The sequence below is a fragment of the Lagopus leucura genome, unplaced genomic scaffold (genome assembly GCF_019238085.1).
Source record: "Lagopus leucura isolate 7727_CA_CO unplaced genomic scaffold, USGS_WTPT01 Super-Scaffold_73, whole genome shotgun sequence".
In the NCBI taxonomy this organism is placed as follows: domain Eukaryota; kingdom Metazoa; phylum Chordata; class Aves; order Galliformes; family Phasianidae; genus Lagopus; species Lagopus leucura.
Window position 1 is genome coordinate 20,963,767 of NW_024962252.1, and position 11,971 is coordinate 20,975,737.

At 35.6% G+C, this 11,971-nt stretch overlaps 1 protein-coding gene across 5 annotated transcripts in view; it reads left to right on the forward strand.

Annotated features, from left to right (window-relative positions):
• Window positions 1–11,971, forward strand: part of ADGRB3 (adhesion G protein-coupled receptor B3) — a 449,865-nt gene that overhangs the window by 297,347 nt on the left and 140,547 nt on the right. The window lies entirely within an intron of this gene.

Below are 11,971 nucleotides of genomic sequence, written 5' to 3' on the forward strand. Positions count from 1 at the left end.
ACAACACTATTCTTGAAATTTACAGACTTGCCAGTAAAATATGGTGGAATTTCAGACTGGGAGGTTGAGAAGAAATTGAGTTTGTTTTCTCAGCCTAAAAATGTACATAAAACCCATAGCAGAAATGCTAAGTCATGGCTTGAAACAGTCGTTGAGCACGTGGCGGGAAGGCAGGTCCAACCCAGGAGAGCATGCAAGGTGTCTGAGTGACTGAAAGAGGTGGAGCCAGGATCCACCCCTTCCCAGACCTCATTGGAGAGTTGGCAGTAAAGGCAAAGCTGTCTTGCTGGAGATCCCTGCAAACCTGAGGTCTTCAAGAGGTAATCAATTTCTTGATTGATTTCTGTGCCTATCGCTGTTGTATTTGAGCAAATTCTCACTTGCTGCAGCCTTACTGCTCTGCTGTCATTGCTGTGCTTTCCATCACATTACAAAACCAGGTAATGGTGTAAAAGAGCAATGTTATTTCAGTTTCCTGTGTGGCTTCTGTAAAGTTGGAAAATGCCAAGATTTAAGGTAATTCTGTCATTCTAATTCAGTCATTTTGCACATATATGCTTTGGTTCAGTTTTAAGTTACATGATCTTGTACTTCTAGTTCAATGTAAGGCACTTACTCAGCGTACAGAGCACATTTCCTTTGCAAGTCAGTGTAGAGTTCTAGAGCATCATTTTACTTCTTCCAGGAAACTGCTGGAACAATTGTTGTACATCCAATGGGACTTTTTCTGGGAAATAAATGAATTCCTAATTATAGGCTTCAAAGTCCAGTTAAGTGAAGGGTCCTGAAGAGTGTAAAAGACAAGAGAATAATGCAGTGTATTCTGAGGGAGATAAGGAACAGAGTGCTGCTGATAGCTAATAAGAGGAGTTCTGCCTGGGGGCTGTAGAGAGAATTATTTTGCATGGAGAGGGAAGTGACCATGAAAGATATCACAAGATTTTAAGAGGGAAAAGAGCAGCTTCATACTCAGTGGAGCTGAAGGTTGCTATGGAGAACTGTAATCTTATCCCTTCTGTCCTCCCTGTTCTGAGTCATCTCAATCAGTCTTCACTGGTGGTGTTACTTGTACGGTCCTCAGTCATTCCTTAGCGTAACTCAAACTCAGGTCCAAAACTTTGAAATAATTAACTCTTGGTTTTGCTTGCTAATTGTGTCTTCCAGAACTCATCCTATTGGTATGATTGATTATAATATTAACAAGAATTGTAGGAATTTCTGGAGACTAGTATAGGCTAAATTGCATTAACAATTTTAAAAATGATAGAACGATCATATTTCTTCAAAAAGAAACCTTATCTGTCTAAATACTAAGACAGAACTGAACAGAGGAGACAAGCAGAGCAGTGGGGTGGAGAATCACTTGCTCAAGGTCACTCAGGAGTCATCTAATGGCAGTGGGATAAAATACTCTTAGGAGTTCTGCTGCTAGGAGTCATTTGTTTAAAAATATTGCCATGCATTTAAACAAAATGATCTGTAATGGAAGCCTGTCACCAGTGATCTGAGTGAAGTAATTTATTATGTAAGATCCATACAGATAATTTACAACACTTTTTGTGTGCCTTTAATGTATAGTAACTGTAATCATGGAATTGCTTCTGAAATCTCTTTTATGCTACTTGGCACTCCATATGGTAGTTGGATACTGCAGGAAAAAATATCCTCCAGGAATCATTGAGCCAGGCTTTAAGCCAGACAATCTCCTCTAACACTTTCAGAGCAAGCCATACTATAAAAATGTAAATGTAGTAGCAATACTTCTTCTTCACACCATTTTTCAAAAGGTAAATGTAAGTGTTATTCAAACCACAGTGCAGCTTGAGAGCATTTGTAAAAGACGTAAAAAAATCCAAGTTACTCTGTAGGTGGCTTTACACACCTGTGACTGTGAAGTCTCTCTGATTCAGACATATGTCATCCAACCTCAACAGTAGAAAGACTTACAGTAATTGCAACGCTGCACAATTTTCTTTCCTCTTTCAATTCTCCTCCTACTTCTATTTTAGACATCTTTTGTGGCCATTACTGAGGACTTTTCCCTTCCCGAGGCGTTTAGTTAAATTTTACTTCCAGAGAGGTGTGGTTTTCTAGTGTGTTCAGTGGCATAAATGAAGCAGACTACAACATCATATAGCAAGTGAGATAACAGAGATAGAGAGTGATGGAGAAACAGAAAGGAAGGTCAAAACTCAGAAACTAGAATGAGCAATAAGATATACAAATACTGGGAAGGAAGAATTCAAGTGACAAATAAAATTAGAAGGAAAAAAGTGGGATAAAAAATAAAAATAAATGAAATAAAAAGAAACAAAAGGTTCCTTCCTCAAAGAGTGAAAATAGTCTCCTTCTACAACTATGTAGCCATGAGATTGGTGCCTAGGTTTTTTGCTTTTTTAAAAGGGAATGATTAATGTAAATTTGTCTTTCCTGTGCTTCAAGCAAATGGAAAATTATCACCAGATACACTAAGAAATTTTGCTTATGTGAGATCTGGAAAAGAAGGAAAGACAGGAAGGGAAACATTTTCCGTATCAGTTTTCAAATCCCTAGTTTAGACATTTGAATGGTTCTGACCTTTGATCTAGGTGAAGTGAGAGCTTTTATTATCGTTATTTATGTATATGTAAAGCTTTGAGCAGTGCCTAGTTTTAAACTCTGCTGCCAAAATTAAAATGAAGTAGTACTAAGTAATTAGCGTGTTAGTTCTACTGCAGCAGTGCTTTCTGAAGGAAAACACAAATTATATTGAAAAGCTGAAAGGGGTAAGGGGAAAGGGAACTGCCCATTACTCTGCCATCCCTGGCCCCTTTCCCTCATTGTGCCTTTCCCTTCCTCTGGACTTTTAACACTCTGAAAAGTTCCTCTGCTTTCTTCCAGAAGTTTTCATTCTATCTAGATATGTACCACACCTTTCTTTTGTAATCTTGTTTCTTTAGATTTGATGAGAATTTGTGGTGCCTGAGTACATGTAAGAATAATTGAATAAACTTTAAAGGAATATGGAACAACTTACAATTCTAGCAATTGTTATATGTAGATTTTAAACACTCTTTTTTATTTCAAATCTAATTGGATTTGATTTCCTAATAAAGGTGTATACCAGGAATGTCATGCCCTTTATATAATATGCAGTTAATTTTGGTCTAAAATTCCAATGCAACCTCAGATTGACATAAGTCAAAAAAAGAAGAATTTAAAAAAAAAAGAAAAAAAAGAAAAAAAAGGAGGGGTGAGAAGGGTAGAAGGGCAGGGGGCAGGCATGCATGTTTGCACTTTTTTTATCCGCATGTTCTCTATTGAATCCAAAGTATATGTGGAGAACAAGCTGTTTTAATGGTACCACCCTGCTTAGTTTTTCTTCTGTAGCCAAGGAAACTGTCAAGTAGTAAGGCTTTTTTAAGTAAAGTTATGCCGCCCAGGATTTGACGAAACCATTTTTTGATGCAGGGTACATCTAGGTTTCAATAGGCAATATCAATTCTAAGCTTGCAGCTGTTTCTAGGCTTGTTTCCCAAGCATGTTTCCAGCTCAAGTCCTGTTCTGAGGCCAGTTGCAGCCACACATGTATTACCTGTGCATTCCGCTCCTCGTGAAAATGACACAAATTCCAGAAAGGAGCTATGGTGAAAGTAATAAAATCCTGATCTTAATCATCAAGGTATCCAGGCATAAAGTGTGCTGAGACTCAACTCCACAATGAAGCATAGCTGGTGGACTAGGATACTACGAACAAGTGATATGTGACAGTATTCTGTACTACAGCCTGGGTCACACTGTGTCACACTGTGACTTATTGCCTGGGCTTCTAAACTGAAATTTAGTTTGTGGAATCTACCCCAAATACTCCTTTACTAATTCCTGGCACCAGTCAGTTTTTAATGTTTCCTTCAGAGTCTACTGTTTAGCTATATCACTGTAAGAAAGCACATCTCAGATGCTTCAGGTATTTTGAAAGCTACAGAACAGATATTGTCTTAGGAATGGTGTTTTTTCTAGTGTTGTATGCCCCAAAAGCAATTCACAATTCTGCATGCTGTTTTTGATGCGTTTCAAAAAATCAGTTACTTTTAAGTTGCAGATTGTTATTTGCACTTACATGCATACATTAGCTTAAAGTATTAATGTTAACATTAAATACTACCTCAAAATTCATATTTTTCAAAAATTTTCACAGTAGATATAGAAAACTGTTAGCACGAATAGTTGTGACTGTATTTAAATATTTCTAGGTTATCTATAAATTAAGAGCAGAAATTAGACATGAAGAAAAATTCTTTACTCAGAGGTTGGTATGGCACTTGCACAGGCTGCTGAGAAGCTGTGGATGCTCTATCCCCAGAGGTGTTCAAAGCCAAATTGGATCAGGCTCTCAGCAATTTGACCTACTGGGAGGTATCCCAGCCCATGGTAGAGGTATTGGGTGATCTTTAAGGTCCCCCAAATCTAATCCTGTGATACGATAATTTTATTGGGTATTAGAAAGTCCATCTGGAACAAATGAGGTCTGTGAGCCATCTTTGTGCATAATTCTTTCCTTAGTGCACAGTAGGGAATATTCAGCTTCAGTTTTGCTGCCTCAAGGGATTTTCTGTCACTCTGATACCTTTACTTTCTTCTTTTAAAACTTTTTTCCAGTGTTATTTCCAAGAATCAAGGGAATTCTAATGTAATTTTACAGATCTGTAATTTTGCTTTCAACAATATTTGGCCTGTAATGAGTGCAAGCAAAACATTTTATTCTTTCAAGCATTGGGAATATCTTTTTAGGGAACTCATAGGAGTAGCTTTTAATTTGTATGTCCAGTCAAAGCAGATTTGATGGTAGGTGTGTGTCTGAATGTTAAACATGGAGATTTTCTACAAAAGGATGAGAGGTTATTTTAATAAGTTCTTTTATCCATGGTTCCAGAGCTGGGTATTAAATTGTCTGTAAATCTATCCCTAGACATACAACTACCTAGCTTGTTAGACAAACATTTTAAGCAATTATACATCTGAATTAATTTCTACTCACAACTGGATGCATAAAATCATGTCACAAAGGTGACTGCAGGCACAAAGTAAAAGTTGGTTGTAAGGGATTAGCAATAAATGTTTAGCTAAACTCCACTGCGAAGTTTGAAAGGAACTTTAGACTTCTTATAAACAAGTTACAAAAGGAGGCAAGCAATTGTAGAGACATTTGGAAGTACTGTAAATATAGAGGTGGAAGTAACTGGATGAGCAATTTGATATCAAGCTTTAAAGACATCTTGGTGTGTGCTTCATCCAGCCAGGTTTTCTTTCAGAACACGTGGCATGGAACTATGTGCTGTATTCTCATCTGACATAAGTTTGTGCACATGGCTCAATAGAACTACGCATACTTTCAGTAGATAAGGATCTAGCCCAATACATTCTTAACTGCTTAGTTTTTCAATAAAGAGAAGAAAAAGGATGGAGAGCTGTGTTAATGTGAGGAGTTGAGAGTTAACTCCTTAAGTGTAAGAAGTTCACATAGATGACAGTGGAATCAGCTGTGAGAGGACTGGGTTGATGACATTACATACATATATTTGCTGATTAAGAAGAAACAAGGGCAAAAATAAATTATTTCTCTTATTTGTGAAGTAGAGTTTTTGACAGCAGCTAATGGATGGAGAGAATGGTTATTCAGGAAGAAGACAAAATATTAAGCATTCTCAATTGCATTGAAAATGATTTTGTGCTGTTTGATGGTACATTCTTTTTGGAAACAACAGAACAGGACAAGGCTATGGAAATTTATTCTAAGTATTGCTGAGTGCAAAGGCCTTGCTATTTTTGTTGATGTCATGGTTGTCATGTTTTTAGGCCCTTCATCCTACCCTTTTTCCCCTTTTCTCCCTTCCCCCTTTCCCAAGGTGTGTGTTCATGTGTTCCCCTGCCACATTAGTCAGGGAATTGGGCTCAACCAGAACGTAAACTGTTGACCATTCAATGAGGTATTTAGATTGCCCTGTCTACCTATTGCTGTAGCCAGTTTGGAAAACAGGACAAATAGCTTCTCACTTTGACAGGACAAGATATTATATATATTTTATATTATATATATATATATATATATATATATATATATATATATGTAGAATTATATATATATATAAAATACTATTTTGATTGGTGAATCAAAATAATATTTCATCATCATGTGGAAATCCATTTGATAACTGATGCCATAAATATGGTTCTTCTCACATGCTAAAGAAGGATAACAGGGAGAGAGTATCTGAGCCCATTATTGATTCTAAACCATTCTTCTAAAATGTGTAATACAGTTCCATATATCTTTTAGAAACTAATGACATATTCAAATTTAACTAATTTAACTAATGTACACATTAGAGCTCTTAATGCATAATGCTGCACAAAATTAGATGGAAATATAAAATATCAACAAGTTTCAATTTACCACATTTGAGTGATGAATACTCAGGTTCATTATATACTTTCCTTAGCTTATGTTCTGAACCAATTGTCAAAGATTGAAAGTTATTACTAGAGGTTCTTAAGAGGAAAAAAATATGTTACAAAGTAAATAAAATGTCTAAACCAGATGAAACAAAAAAGCACTTAAAAAAAAACAACCTCGTTATCACAAAGAATGCATATAAACCAAGGATGAAAGGATTTCTTTCAAACACAGAGTAAATATCAAAAAGAGGACAGTAATATGCATGTGAATAATGATGAAGTCTGAACAGAAGAGTACGGATGGATTATTGTAATTTTACATTCAAAATTAAATATTCTAGAAATTAAGTTCAGAGAATCACAGAATCCTAAAAACTGGAAGAAACTTCCAGAAGTCATCTAGTTCGACTCCCAGCTCAAAAAGGTCCAACTGAGCCAGTTGCCTGGGGCCCACCAGATTTTGAGAGCTGGAAACTCCACAACCGATCTTTGAAACCTGTTCCAGTGTGTAAACACTGGAACAGCTATCAAATGTGTGTGACTGCATGGCAATTAAGCATGCTTGCCATACTTAGTCTCAAGTGTTGTGTATAGGACCATATGATGTAACTGTCTAATGGAATATGTCCAGACTGTAACACCTGACATTGCATCTTATGTGTCTATGAAAGAATACGCTCTAAAAGCTCTGCTTATGACAATGTTAATGATATATTTCAAACAGAGGCAAGAATGGCATGTATTTGAGATCAAAAGATTTATTGACCCCACTAAGTCTACAGATGCCCGCTTCTGAAAGCTTAAAGATAAAAGAGAATGTATGAGATGAGTAGAAAAAAAGAAATATAGGTTCTGATTTCCAGAAAATAAAAGATTGGTACTGACAACTGTAATGCCATAAATATTATTTGAATGCTCTGTAAAGCAATGAAATAAATATTGCATCATTAATAGATGGGGTAAGAGATCCATAAACAATAGGCTAGGAGGATTTAGAAGAGCTGTATTTCATCAGTCAAACTTCATTGCTTTTTCTGATGCAATTACAAAATTAATGGGCAATGGGAATGATGTAGATCATATATATTTGAATTCTAGTGAAGCGTTTGATATGACATCTTAGGAATTCTCCGTTTAAAAATGTGGTTCAATGCTGCCTTCAGTAAAGTCATGACTATGTAGGCTGTAAACTACCTAAGTGAGGATAAAAATTGGAAATAATAAACAGCAATATATTAAAAGGAGAAATCTAAATGAGTTGTTATTTCTTACCAAGATTTGGAAATATGTAGACTTGTTACTTTTTATATTAGGAAGCTGAAAGTAAAAGTGAAGAATTCACTAATGAAATTGGAAGTTAGTATTACATTGGAAGAAGCGTGCCCATCTTTGCAGAAAAAGATAAGGAAATATTTGAGAAACTATTGATGTGGTATAACTGAAAAAAATGCTCTTAGATATATGAAAGCCTGTTCACCTTGTGGAAATCTTGTACTAGGATTTGCAAGTCATGAGAAGTCAGAAAAGTTAAAAAGATTCTATAATATATTACCATTTGTATATATATAAAAGTGATGTTATGGGAGAGTAACAACAATTTCTCTATAAGTGCATGAAAACAAGTTTCTATTAGTATGCTGAAAACTAGGCTGTAAGAAGTATTGCAAAAACTGTGTCAGGAGGAAAAGGTAAATCGAGAGGCTAAGAAGAATTATGTGCAAATAATGGCTAAAATGGGATAAAGATCAACTGGTTCATTGAAAATTCTTAAAAGAAAGAGATGATATAACATTCTTAGGACAAACTTGCCACATTTTTAATTTATTTTCCAGTGGTGACAGTAATCTTAAGAATCCCAAGAATAGACGTTGTCCAAGAGCTTGTTAGAAAATTTAGGAATAAAAATTAAAGCCAACTGCTTGATTGCAACAAACTATAACTCCTGATACATTCCTGAGAAAAATCCTTTATTAAAAACAATAATAATAATAATAGAAATCACTGCATGTGTCTCCCCATTCTCTTTTCTCTAAATAGGGCCTGTTGTGATAAAACAAGGGAAAATGGTTTCAAACAAAAAGAGGAGAATTAGGCTGGATATAAGAAAAAAGTTTTCTACAACAAGGGTAGTAAAACATTGGAACAAGTTGCCCAGAGAGATGATGAATGTCCCATTTCTGCGAAACATTCAAGGTCAGACCAAATCAAGCTCTGAACAACCTGACCCAGCTGTATAAGTCCCTGTTCATTGCAGGGGAGACTAGATGACCTTTTAAAGCCCCTTCTGACTCAAATGATTCTATGATTCTACCCAATCTAATCATGGAATTATAGAATACCATAATCACTGAATCATAGAAAATGTCTTATTTGGAAGGGACCTTAAAGACTGTCCAGTTCCACTCCTATGCTTGGTACAGGGCTGCCCAGAGCCCCAGCCAACCTGATCTTGAGCCATCTCCAGGAACAGGGCACCAAAAACTTCTCTGGGTAGCCTGTTCCAGTATTTCATTGCCTTCTTAATAAAGAATTTCCTTTTAATACCTAATCTAAATCTCTCCTCTTCTAATTAGAACTGATCCTGTATCACTTTGCTAACTGAGCTCTTGAGTTGTCTGTTGCATTTTTATCTGCATTTTCTACTTTTATACTGTGTGACTGACTCAGAACCATGCAATTACCCACAACTAACTGCTTAGAATATTCCCTCTTTCCTAAGAGTGCAATTAATATTCTAAAATGTAGCATGCATGCAACAGTAAGTTAAGGCCTTTTGAAGCTTTTCCAGTAGTTCTCATTTTGGTATCTATAGTAACACTCGATCTTCTTGCAAGCAAAAGGGGAAAAAAATCTTATTTGTGGAGCCAAAGAGTTATTGTTAGACTAATCAAAAACTCAACAGGCTAGTCAAAATACAAGAAATATCTATTATTGGTAAAATTACAATACTACAAGCAATCATAGTCCAGTTCAATACGGAAGCGTTATTATACAGGTAAAATTGTACAAAGGCTTCCTACCATCTACCTCTTTTACCTGGTGTTACATTCTCCATCCATTATCCCTCTGGGTCATATGTGAATGGTGTTCTGTCTTTCTCAGGAAAAATGAGGGAGCAGGGTACAGAGAAACATCAGCATCCTGGGGCATTACTAGGAGAAGAGTGTTGTTCAGGTTGGACACTGCTACCTTCTTGGTGCTGAGTATATTTGGTGGTTGTTGCTGTTTTTTATGTGGGTTTTAAAGTAATCTACTCACATGCCCTTTCTTTTCTTTGATTCCCAATCAATCATTTTTGTTAGCTACACTACTGACTTTCCTTGATTTATACAGTCACAAGTAGTGACCACTGATTGACTATGAATAGTTGTTATTGGAATTTGTGGTTGTGCTGAATGCATTATCTGAAATTTGTCTTTCTTGTGTAGGACTTGTAGTGCCCCATGCCTGCACTCTCACACATTACATTTTTATTCTGCAGTCCCAGAAAGTTCCATTCACACAAATAATGACTTTTTATTACTGTAAGATACAGCTAAACCAAAATACATTCAGGCTGCTATATAACTGCTGTCACAGGTGAAATAAATCAATGTGGGGAGACAAGTCCTGATTCCCCACACTGTCAGGACAATACAAACCTTGTGGCATTTGCCATTAATGGCATATTCATTTTTTATTGAAAAATATATTTGCCATGAAAGAATGTACACTCCATACTTCAGCCTAACACATTGCAGCCTGGGTTACCAGGCTGATAAAGCTTGTTTGCTTTGCCTGACAAACTAAATGACAGCACTTCTAGGAAAGCTTTGTTAGCTTTGCATAAGATATAGCAACTGTTATGCTGTCACCAAGTTCCAGAAATATATCTGCTTTATAAAAAATAAGTGCTACATAAAAGTGCTTTAAAAACTCCACATCATAAAGAACAGTAAGCTGCCAGTTTATTAAGGAAAGGACACTAAAAGCTGAAGAAAAATTGAAACATTACTGGATGGTGAATGCTGAGATATCTCTTTCTATCTTATGCAGTCAATCTAATGTTAGTATCTAAAAGGAAAACAACTTTCAGGAGCACCAAAGACACCCATGTTTTCCCATCTGACACTCGTAAGTATTGTTTATAAGCTGATACTTAAGATCTGGTTCTTCACATCTTTATTTCAGTCATGTGTACTATCTAGTGAACTGTTAAAATGCAAATTATAAGTTTTAAAAAATGAGAGAGAAATGTCTGTATAGTCCATCTCATCCTTGTCCTTCATACAACTGTCAAATACAACTATTATTAAATTGCCAGCTCCACCAATGGTAAAAAGAATTTTTCAAGAACGTATTTGCATGTGTGTCTTTTAAATACCATATTCCATATTCATCAGCTTTGTTATTCTAGTACTGAAGGGCAGTTACAAGTGGCAATAGCTAGGATTTTTTTAATATGTGAACGCAAATGATCATTGCTATCTTTTCACAAGACTATGGACTTCAGAGTAATAAACAGATATGGCTCCCTGTAGAAGGTAATTTTCTTCCTCCAAGCCAATATCACTACATCTCTGTTAGATCCTTATCTTGTGGGACTTGTTTGGGACAAATTTCAAGTGGAACCAAATCAGTCCATTGATTAATAGAATAACTGTAAGTGGAAAATCCATATTGCCTCCTTTATCAATGCACTTACTTAGAACATTTTCTCCTTAGGAGCAAGTGTTTTAGCTTTCCTTCATATTCTATATGCATAATGTCTCCAGTTATTAAATATTGGAATTCAGTAATGTCTGACAGAACCCTGGACTTTTCCAATGCCTCAAACTAAATGAAAGAAGCAGAAATCATAATAATAATAAAAAAAAAGTAAAAATTTCATATAGGAAGAGCAAAATGAAAGAAAAAGGCAGTTAGCTTATTTTTAATCTATATCAATAAAAGAAAAAAAACACAGAATCATTTGTTTCTTCATATCAGGAAAGTCTTCCAAAGCTGTTGAAACCACTGAGGAAACACAAAAAAAATATGATTTTCTTCTTGTCATAAACCATTCTTAGTGCTGCTGGAGAGAATGACATGAATTTAATACCATTCTCCTAAAACCATTTGAAGACGTTATTGTATTTCTCTTGCTTCTGAACTGTTCTAAAAAAAAAAAAAAAAAAAAAAAAAAAAACCTATGATGATGGAGAATATATGACTACCTTCAGAGCGAACCGGTTGCTTTCACTGCTGACAAGAGCAGCATATTATCTGTAACATGTTGTAGGTAAATAGCAATTGGTTTAACACATGGTTTTATACAAGCTCTATAGTTCAAAATCCTAGTGAAAGATTTACTAAAGAGAATTTATTCATTCTTCTTCTTGTACCACATGCTCTTGAACTGAAAGTACTCTCTTGTATCTCACCCCTTCCTAACTGTTCTAGTCCTTCTTTGAGGATTGCCACCATCTTTGCCTTTATTCCTGCAGGAACCCTAAAGAAACCTCAATACCTTTTTCTTTTTTCTTTTTTCTTTTTTCTTTTTTCTTTTTTCTTTTTT